Source organism: Mytilus trossulus, chromosome 8, assembly GCF_036588685.1.
Source record: "Mytilus trossulus isolate FHL-02 chromosome 8, PNRI_Mtr1.1.1.hap1, whole genome shotgun sequence".
In the NCBI taxonomy this organism is placed as follows: domain Eukaryota; kingdom Metazoa; phylum Mollusca; class Bivalvia; order Mytilida; family Mytilidae; genus Mytilus; species Mytilus trossulus.
In genome coordinates this window covers 76,349,285-76,361,016 of record NC_086380.1, presented here as the reverse complement: position 1 = coordinate 76,361,016, position 11,732 = coordinate 76,349,285, and the positions used below count along the sequence as shown (strand labels likewise).

Below are 11,732 nucleotides of genomic sequence, written 5' to 3'. Positions count from 1 at the left end.
TGTAATTTGTATGTATTCAACATGCTGGAAAAGATATTTTGAAAATTTTAATTAGCCATGGTAATTTGACCCCCCTGCGGTATATTGAACCCCCTACTATGGACCTTGAATTTCAAAAATCCAAGCTATTCTAACTCCTTCACATAGTTATAATACTCCAATAAGTAGTTTATATGTATTTGGCATACTGGAAAAGATATTTTGCAAAATTTTATATAGCCATGGTATTTTGACCCCCCTGCGGTATATTGAACCCCCTACTCATAACCTCTAATAAAAAAAAAAATAGCCAATAAATTGTAAATTAGATTATCTGCAATACTATTTCTTAAAAACAGGGGGGTTCAATATACCGCAGGGGGGTTCAAAATACCATATGTGAAAAATGACCCGGGGTCAAAATACCATGCGGTATAATGACCCCGGGGTCATTTTACCGCATGGTATTTTGACCCCGGTGTCATATGGTATTTTGAACCCCATGGTAAAATGACCCCGGGGTCAAAATACCGCTATGGTAAATTGAACCCCCCCCCCCCATGGTAAATTGAACCCCCCCCTGTATGGAAAATTGAACCCCCATGGTAAATTGAACCCCCCTGTTTTTTTCCATTTTAGATGATTAATAAAACATTTAAAATTATATAAAAGCTAATCAAATATTAAAAATCATTTATACAAGAAGGGGAGGTCAATTTTCAATGATTGGTTAAAAGAAAAATATTTGCTTGGTATAAGTGCTCTGAAGTCTTAACCAACAAAATTTCATTCAAAAAACTTCTTAAAGCATTAAAACTAGACCATGTAGCTTGGACACTTTAATTCTTTGAAATTAAAAATATTTATATAGAATGGTAGACTTTTAAGTTTTAATTCTCCATGGTAAAAAAGGGGGAGGGGGTCAAATTACCATGGCTCACTTGATTTTAAAAAGTAAAATTTTCAAAACATCTTTTCAAACTAATAAAATAAATACAAACTACTAATTGGAGTATAATAAATATGTTAAGGAGTTACAGTAGCAAGATATTTTAACATGAAAGGTCTTTAGATGTATAGTAGGGGGTTCAATATATCATGGTACAATAACATGGCTAAGTAAAATTTTCAAAATATCTTTTCCAGCATGTTAAATACAAACAAACTACTTGTTGGAGTATTAAAACTATGTTAAGGAATTAGAAAAACTTGGATTTTTAAAATTCAAGGTCTATAGGAGGGGGTTCAATATACCATGGAAGGGGGAGGGGGTCAAAATACAATGGAATTTTTTTTTCTTCAAAATATCTTTTCAAGCATGTTTTAAAAATGCATTCAAACTACAAATTGGAGTATAACAACTATGTTATGGAGTTAGAATAGCTAGAATTTTTGAAATTGACGGTCTATGGTAGGTGGTTCAATATACCGCAGGGGGTCAAAATACCATGGCTGCGTAAAATTTTCAAAATATCTTTGCCAGTTTGTTAAATACATACAAACTACTTATTGGCGTATTATAATTATGTTAAGGAGTTAGAATAGCTTGGGTTTTTGAAATTCAAGGTCTATAATAGGGGGTTCAATACACCATGGTAGGGGGGGGGGTCAAAATACCATGAAAATATTTTTTCTTCAAAATATCTTTTCCAGCATGTTAAATGCATGCAAACTACTTATTGGAGTATTATTACTGTGCTAAGGATTAAGAATAGCTGGAATTTTTTAAATTGAATGTCTATGGTAGGGGGTTCAATATACCGCAGGGGGGTCAAAATACCATGGCTAAGTAAAATTTTCAAAATATCTTTTCCAGCATGTTGAATACATTCAAACTACAAATTGGAGTATTGTTACTATGTTAAGAAGATAGAATAGCTTGAATTTTTGAAAATAAAGGTCTATTAAAGAAGGGGGTTCAATATACTGCAGGGGGTCAAAATACCATGGCTATGTAAAATTTTCAAAATATCTTTGCCAGTTTGTTAAATACATACAAACTACTTAGCTGAGTATTATAATTATGTTAAGGAGTTAGAATAGCTTGAGTTTTTGAAATTCAAGGTCTATAGTAGAGAGTCAATATACCATGGTAGGGGGGGGGGGGGGGTCAAAATAGCATGAAAATATTTTTTCTTCAAAATATTTTTTCCAGCATGTTATATACATACAAACAACTTATTGAAGTATTATTACGATGTTAAGGAGTTAAGATAGCTTGAATTTTTGAAAATCAAGGTCTATAGAAGGGGGTTCAATATACCGCAGGGGGTCAAAATACCATGGAGTATTGTTACTATGTTAAGGAGTTAGAATAGCTTGAGTTTTTGAAATTCAAGGTCTATAGTAGGGGGTTCAATATACCATGGTAGGGGGGGTCAAAATACCATGGCTAAGTAAACTTTTCAAAATATCTTTTCCAGCATGTTATATAAATACAAACTACAAATTGGAGTATTGTTACTATGTTAAGGAGTTTGAATAGCTTGAATTTTTGAAAATCAAGGTCTATAGAAGGGGGTTCAATATACCGCAGGGGGTCAAAATACCATGGCTATGTAAAATTTTCAAAATATCTTTGCCAGTTTTTTAAATATATACAAACTACTTATTGGAGTAATATAATTATGTTAAGGAGTTAGAAAAGCTTGGGTTTTTGAAATTTAAGGTCTATAGTAGGGGGTTCAATATACCATGGTAGGGGGGGGGTCAAAATACCATGAAAATATTTTTTCTTCAAAATATCTTTTCCAGCATGTTAAATGCATACAAACTACTTATTGGAGTATTATTACTATGCTAAGGATTAAGAATAGCTGGAATTTTTTAAATTGAATGTCTATGGTAGGGGGTTCAATATACCGCAGGGGGGTCAAAATACCATGGCTAAGTAAAATTTTCAAAATATCTTTTCCAGCATGTTGAATACATACAAACTACTTATTGGAGTATTATAATTATGTTAAGGAGTTAGAAAAGCTTGGGTTTTTGAAAATCAAGGTCTATAGAAGGGGGTTCAATATAACATGGTAGGGGGGGGGGTCAAAATACCATGGCTTAGTAAAATTTTCAAAATATCTTTTCCAGCATGTTATATACATACAAACTACAAATTGGAGTATTGTTACTATGTTAAGGAGTTAGAATAGCTTGAATTTTTGAAAATCAAGGTCTATAGAAGGGGGTTCAATATACCGCAGGGGGTCAAAATACCATGGCAAAGTAAAATTTTTAAAATATCTTTTCCAGCATGTTGAATATATGCATTCTACAAATTGGAGTATTGTTACTATGTTAAGGAGTAAGAATAGCTGGAACTTTTTAAATTGAATGTCTATGGTAGGGGGTTCAATATACCGCAGGGGGGTCAAAGTACCATGGCTAAGTAAAATTTTCAAAATATCTTTGCCAGCATGTTATATACATACAAACAACTTATTGAAGTATTATTACTATGTTAAGGAGTTAGGATAGCTTGAATTTGTGAAAATCAAGGTCTATAGAAGGGGGTTCAATATACCGCAGGGGGTCAAAATACCATGGCAAAGTAAAATTTTCAAAATATCTTTTCCAGCATGTTTTAAATGCATACAAATTACTTATTGGAGTATTATTACTATGCTAAGGATTAAGAATAGCTGGAATTTTTGAAATTAAATGTCTATGGTAGGGGGTTGAATATACCGCAGGGGGGTCAAAATACCATGGCTAAGTAAAATTTTCAAAATATCTTTGCCAGCATGTTATATACATACAAACAACTTATTGAAGTATTATTACTATGTTAAGGAGTTAGGATAGCTTGAATTTGTGAAAATCAAGGTCTATAGAACATGTAGAAGGGGATTCAAATATACCGCAGGGGGTCAAAATACCAAGGCTAAGTAAACTTTTCAAAATATCTTTTCCAGCATGTTGAATACTTACAAACTACAAATTGGAGTATTGTCACTATGTTAAGGAGTTAGAATAGCTTGAATTTTTGAAAATCAAGGTCTATAGAAGGGTTTCAATATACCGCAGGGGGTCAAAATACCATGGCTAAGTAAAATTTTTAAAATATCTTTTCCAGCATGTTTAATATATGCATCCTACAAATTGGAGTATTGTTACTATGTTAAGGAAGTAGAATAGCTTGAATTTTTGAAAATCAAGGTCTATAGAAGGGGGTTCAATATACCGCAGGGGGTCAAAATACCATGGCTATGTAAAATTTTCAAAATATCTTTGACAGTTTTTTAAATACATACAAACTACTTATTGGGGTATTATAATTATGTTAAGGAGTTAGAAAAGCTTGGGTTTTTGAAATTCAAGGTCTATAGTAGGGGGTACCATATACCATGAAAATATTTTTTCTTCAAAATATCTTTTCCAGCATGTTAAATGCATACAAACTACTTATTGGAGTATTATTACTATGCTTGTACCACGGTATATTGACCCCCTGAGGTTGTTGAACCCCTTACCATAGACCCCAAAGTTCAAAAATTCTTGCTATTCTAACACCTTAACATACTTATAATACTCCAACAAGTATTTTGTATGTATTTAACATACTGGAAAAGATATTTTGAAAATTTTACTTAGCCATGGTATTTTGACCCCCCTGCGGTATATTGAACCCCCCTATTACAGACCTTAATATTTAAAAATTCTAGCTATTCTAACTCCTTAACTTAGTTATAATACTTCAATAAGTAGTTTGTATGCATTTGACATCCTGGAAAAAATGTTTTGAAAAAAAATAATCTCCATGGTATTTTGACCCCCCTGCAGTATATTGAACACCCTACTATAGACCTTTTAAAAATTCTAGCTATTCAAACTCCTTAACATAGTTATAATACTCCAATAAGTAGTTTGTATGTATTTTACATGCTGGAAAAGATATTTTGAAATTTTACTTACCCATGGTATTTTGACCCCCCCGCGGTATATTGAACCCCCTACTTTAGACTTTAAATTTCAAAAATTCTAGCTATTCAAACTCCTTTACATAGATATAATATTCCTACAAGTAATTTGTATGTATTTAACATACTGGAAAAGATATTTTGAAAATTTTACCTAGCCATGGTATTTTGACCCCCCTGCCGTATATTGAACCCCCTACCATAGACTTTAAATTTCGAAAATTCTTGCTATCCTAACTCCTTAACTTAGTAATAATACTCCAATGAGTAGTTTGTATGTATTTAAAATGCTGGAAAAGATATTAGGAAAAAAAATAATTTCCATGGTATTTTGACCCCCCTGCAGTATATTGAACCCCCTACCATAGACCTTAATATTCAAAAATTCTAGCTCTTGGAACTCCTTAACTTAGTAATAATACTTCAATAAGTAGTTTGTATGCATTGAACATCCTGGAAAAAATGTTTTGAAAAAAAAATAATTTCATGGTATTTTGACCCCCTGCAGTATATTGAACCCCCTACTTTAGACCTTAAATTTCAAAAAATCTAGCTATTCAAACTCCTTAATATAGTTATAATACTCCTACAATTAGTTTGTATGTATTTAACATACTAGAAAAGATATTTTGAAAATTTTACTAAGCCATGGTATTTTGACCCCCCTGCGGTATATTGAACCCCCTATCATAGACCTTAATATTAAAAAATTCTAGCTATTCTAACTCCTTAACTTAGTAATAATACTTCAATAAGTAGTTTGTATGCATTTAACATCCTGGAAAAGATATTTTGAAATTTTACTTACCCATGGTATTTTGACCCCCCTGCGGTATATTGAACCCCCTACCATAGACTTTAAATTTCAAAAATTCTTGCTATCCTAACTCCTTAACTTAGTAATAATACTCCAATGAGTAGTTTGTATGTATTTAAAATGCTGGAAAAGATATAAGGAAAAAAAATAATTTCCATGGTATTTTGACCCCCCTGCAGTATATTGAACCCCCCCTACCATAGACCTTAATATTCAAAAATTCTAGCTCTTGGAACTCCTTAACTTAGTAATAATACTTCAATAAGTAGTTTGTATGCATTGAACATCCTGGAAAAAATGTTTTGAAAAAAAATAATCTCCATGGTATTTTGACCCCCCTGCAGTATATTGAACACCCTACTATAGACCTTTTAAAAATTCTAGCTATTCAAACTCCTTAACATAGTTATAATACTCCAATAAGTAGTTTGTATGTATTTAACATGCTGGAAAAGATATTTTGAAATTTTACTTACCCATGGTATTTTGACCCCCCTGCGGTATATTGAACCCCCTACTTTAGACTTTAAATTTCAAAAATTCTAGCTATTCAAACTCCTTAACATAGATATAATATTCCTACAAGTAATTTGTATGTATTTAACATACTGGAAAAGATATTTTGAAAATTTTACTAAGCCATGGTATTTTGACCCCCCTGCGGTATATTGAAACCCCTACCATAGACCTTTATATTCAAAAATTCTAGCAATTCTAACTCCTTAACATAGTTATAATACTCCAATAAGTAGTTTGTATGTATTTTAAATGCTGAAAAAGATGTAAGAAAAAAAATAATTTCCATGGTATTTTGACCCTCTGCGGTATATTGAACCTACTCTAATTAAAAAATAATAATAGCCAATAAATTGTAAATTAAATTATCTGCAATACTATTTCTCAAAAACAGGGGGGTTCAATTTACCGCAGGGGGGTTCAAAATACCATATGTGAAAAATGACCCCGGGGTCGAAATACCATGCGGTATAATGACCCCGGGGTCATTTTACCGCATGGTATTTTGACCCCGGGTTCAATTTTTAGGGGGTTCAAAATACCATATGAAACCGGGTTCAATTTTTAGGGGGTTCAAAATACCATATGACACCGGGGCATGCACTGGCCCGAAGAGTTTTTTTTTTGCTTTAAATGTTTACGATTTTTCAACAGGTGTCAGGCTTGTTTTTTTTGTTATGTCCCTGTATTTTGTCGGACAGAATATTTCTTTTCAACCCATTCATTGCCATATATTACTTATTCTTACATTCTTACAGTTGCTTGGTAAAATTATTCTGCCCTCCTATTTTTGTTTGGAATATTTAAAGGCAAACACCAGCATTAACATGGGGGATATGATTCTGTTCTAATTCAGTTTTAATATTTGCACAAACTACCTTTTTAGAGTAAGGAGAAGAAGCTGTAGCATCGAGTACTCAAAACTTTAAAAAAAAAAAAGTCCATTGAGGTCGAACAAATTATATCCAACACATGTACATGTACAATGTACCTATGATTCGATCTGCAGCCTTGTCATATGCATCTTAATTTCTCAACCTTAAAAGGTATACAATTTAACCATTATGTTGGAAATAGTGTCTGTTTTTTATGTCGCTCATTTCGTATTAAAATCCTGCCTACTGTACAAAGTGGCCACCAATACAAATGGACAGCGAAGAAAAAGCTGCAAGTGCTTACGTGACATTCAGCACAATCAACATGATCAATCATGTTTTCATTGCGGAGATTGGAGCCAACTGAAAAGGTATTTCTTTTCTGTCAGAATAAAGAAATTCTATGTACCAGTATACATGTATACAATGTATATACAAATACATTAATAACCAACATGCTCACTATATATATACATGTAACTATTTTAACATACACAATCAAAAAGTTTCAGATGAATGAATCATGATATACATGTAGGAGACAGGACCAAAAAGTCAGTAGGAAAGTAAAAATGATACATGTATATACATGTAAACACTTATAAAAACTACTGCCTACCAAAAGTCATGGGTAAATCTTTACCTGACCAAATCATAAAATTAACACAACTTAATTGTTAAGCAAAGCTTCATTGGCAATTATACCACATCATGACATTTTATTTTTTGTATCAAATTCTAGATGTACTAACTAAAATGTATATATATGTACATAAATATAAACGAGTATGATACATTTAAATTTAAAATAAGAAGAAACTGATTTCTGTCTGTGTTGGGAATGCTGTCTCATTCAATGCCATACATGTATACACTGTAATGTGGTAATCAAATGAAGGAGTCATGATATATGTATACATTGTAATATGGTAATCAGATGAATGAATCATGATAAAGGGGACATGACTAATATAATATAATTCCCATTTCCAAGTACATGTATACCTGTAGAAAAGTTAGATACACATGAACATATGATGTATATAAAGGTACAGATGTACAAAATTATAGCATCATGATATAAATGCAAACAAAGAAAAATACAATTTTGTTTGGTTCAAACATTGTGTGGCTGTTACACTTGTAGTCTTGTACAGAGGTCTTGCTCAGCATTGAAGGCCAACATCAATTTGACCAACAACTTAATTAAAACACTTTATTATGCTTTTGAACCTTTTGTAAACCTGAAGTTTGTGTCATGAAATGAGATTGAAATATAAATCATGACAAAATATGAATTTCTTGTTCTCTGCTGGCCAATACATAAATGTACATGTATATGACTATTTGTTCCCTGAGGGAGAGTTGTTTCATTGGCAATCATATGTCATATTCTTACTTTTATTATTACATGTACATGTAACTCCATTAGTGGAGCATCAGTGAATTGCATGCATACATTGTACATGTACATATCTCATGTACATATCTGTAAGTCTTAATACTGGTATGATTAATATTTATATTTAATCGCCTGTAATCGCCATAAAAATAACAAAACACTCATATAAGACTTATAAATTTATATTTCAAAATTCCTCTTTACCATGATTACAATTCAACTGAATGGCATGTCTAGTTGTAGATCTCTCACTCATCTTGGTTAGATATTGCAGATTTTTTAAAAAGATTTCATGAAAGAGACAACAAATTCCATTTTTTACATCCATGAAACACAATTTTTGAACTGAAATCCTTTTTGCAGCTCCTATTCTAAGAATATTCACAAATCTCTGAACTGCCATTATGTATATTTGGACATCAGTTTAACTGAGATAAAAACATCAACTTCAATAATGATGAAAAAGAAGTTAAATTGTCCAATTAATATTCCTCGGTTTTTCAGCATCAAAACACTAAATTCCAATTCATTTGGTCTTGAAACTGTCAATGCTTCTGCTTAGAACGGTTCATTATGTAGAATAGCTGTCTTTTTTTCACAAACATATTTGGTAGCTTTCTAAACAAATTTTTATCACATCTTCTATAATCATGGTAATGGCCATGATGAGTTATAAGCAACTTTTAACTGGTGTATGACTGCAGGTCTATTAAGGTCTTCATCCCTGAAATAAAAAAAAAATCCAAATATAATACATGTACAATGTATACATGTTTATCAACTGAAGTTTTCAAAATGAAAAAAGTAATTCAAAGTTAGTGCAAACATACTTCTTCAAAAAGGTACGATTAAAATTCTAACGAAATAATTTCCATCCTTTTTTACCTGTAGTATTAATGTCTTCATTCAACATTTGAACAAAATATAAATTTTCCACATGCATTTTAAAAAGGTGCACTATGTTATAAATATTTAAATTTATGTATAATGTTTAACTTCATTATTTTATATCTCCTTTTCCAAATGTGAACAATGACAGGAATACTTCAATATCAACATGATCACAAGAAATTTGAGCTAGCAAGTTCAGTATATTATTATAGGCCTAGGTGTATGTGTCATGTCTGTGTAAATAAATACTATTGCTTGTACAGAAGCTTCATTTTTAATTAAGAAATTATGATGATCATTTATATTGGGTACATAAACTATTGTATTGCAATTCATGAAGAATGGAAAATTGTGATATCAATAATTGCTATTTCAGAAAATATTGACATACTGAATTTTGTACTTGTACAGTTACTTATGTGTGATACATGTATAGATTTCAGAATGTCAGTTCTTATAAAAATGAGATACATTTTGTATTCAAAGTTGCCTTTTAATTAAAACATTGCCATATAACATGTATAAAGTTCTAAATTTACATCATACAATCTTCTCACAATGTAAGAAAACAGAAATTTATTTGCACATACATGTACATGTATCATAAAATCTGGAAGAAAAGCCTGACTTGCTAACATACATGTAATCAACTTAACCCCCCCCCCCCCCCCCCACACACACACACACACACACATCCTGTACATATATGTATGACTGTGTCTGTAATTGAACATTTGTTGTTTGTTTGTTCATTCATTTTCCCCACATATTAAAATTAGGCCATTAGTTTTTCCCTTGTTTATAAACATTTATGATTTGGGGCCTTTTCTGTGTTTTCTCATTGTTGAATGCCATTATGCCTAAATGGTGACCTATAATTTTTAATTTCTGTTTCACTTAAGACTCTTGAGGAGAGTTGTCTCATTGTACAACAGTTAGATAATTGCAGGATAAACAATTTACCTGTCTATAATAAAGATCCCAAATTCAAACCATTACTTTATATTTCATCAAAGCTTGAATGCCATACTGTTACTTCAGTCCTGTAATTCTCAGGCAAGCTAAAAAAAATTAAATTGTAATATAATATTCTTTTGAAAAATTGATAACAACACGTTTAATAATTTCATGCGTCCATAGCAAATGTAACATGTATGATCATGATAATGAATTATAATTTTTTTTAATGTAAAGAAATTACTTTAGCCACACAAGTTTGTTTATAATGCAAATTAAATGAACTAATGTCATGATACGGATGTTGCTAATTTATGATTAACTAGAAGTGCTGAGAGCACTACTCAAAATAGCCTGGCAGCTGCCTCCCCAAACAAAAAATTTAAAAAATTAATCAGAAACAAACAAGTGAATCTGTGAGCTACTGATAACTTATGATACCCCCATAAACTTTAACAATTTTGAGGTACACAGGAAGTTGTTGATTGATTAAGATGAAAAAGCATCACATGGTATTGCTTACTCATATATAAACCCTGAGAGCAAATTTCAGAAATCCTTGTAATTTTCCTGAGAAAGGTGCAAAGAAAAAAATTCATGGAACAGACAGACAGAACTTTAATATATAGTCAGTCTGACTAGAGACTAGATATAGATTATAGTTCGATTCTGTTTACTGGGGATATATAGCTTTGAGTGATGGATTTAATTCCAACCAACACTGAACAGGGACAGAGTTTAGATATTTAATGTCAAACATGTGTTTTAGAGGGAAAGTGCATGCAGTGACTATTCAATTTATAACTGATAATAATTATTATCTATAAATATATATATACGAGTCTAAATTGAAAACTACGTTTAAACCTATGATTGCGTTGGATGAAGTTTTCAAAATGAAAAAAGTAATTCAAAGTTAGTGCAAACATACTTCTTCAAAAAGGTACGATTAAAATTCTAACGAAATAATTTCCATCCTTTTTTACCTGTAGTATTAATGTCTTCATTCAACATTTGAACAAAATATAAATTTCCACATGCATTTTAAAAAGGTGCACTATGTTATAAATATTTAAATTTATGTATAATGTTTAACTTCATTATTTTATATCTCCTTTTCCAAATGTGAACAATGACAGGAATACTTCAATATCAACATGATCACAAGAAATTTGAGCTAGCAAGTTCAGTATATTATTATAGGCCTAGGTGTATGTGTCATGTCTGTGTAAATAAATACTATTGCTTGTACAGAAGCTTCATTTTTAATTAAGAAATTATGATGATCATTTATATTGGGTACATAAACTATTGTATTGCAATTCATGAAGAATGGAAAATTGTGATATCAATAATTGCTATTTCAGAAAATATTGACA

General features: G+C 31.2%; 1 long non-coding RNA gene across 1 annotated transcript; it reads right to left on the bottom strand.

Moving 5' to 3' along the window:
• Positions 1 to 8,671: 8,671 nt before the first annotated feature.
• Positions 8,672 to 10,493, bottom strand: LOC134682132 (uncharacterized). Its single transcript, XR_010100801.1, has 2 exons — positions 10,360 to 10,493; positions 8,672 to 9,229 (listed from the first exon to the last, which is right to left on the bottom strand). It is a non-coding gene; the product is annotated as an uncharacterized LOC134682132 (long non-coding RNA).
• Between the last annotated feature and the right edge of the window lie 1,239 nt (positions 10,494 to 11,732).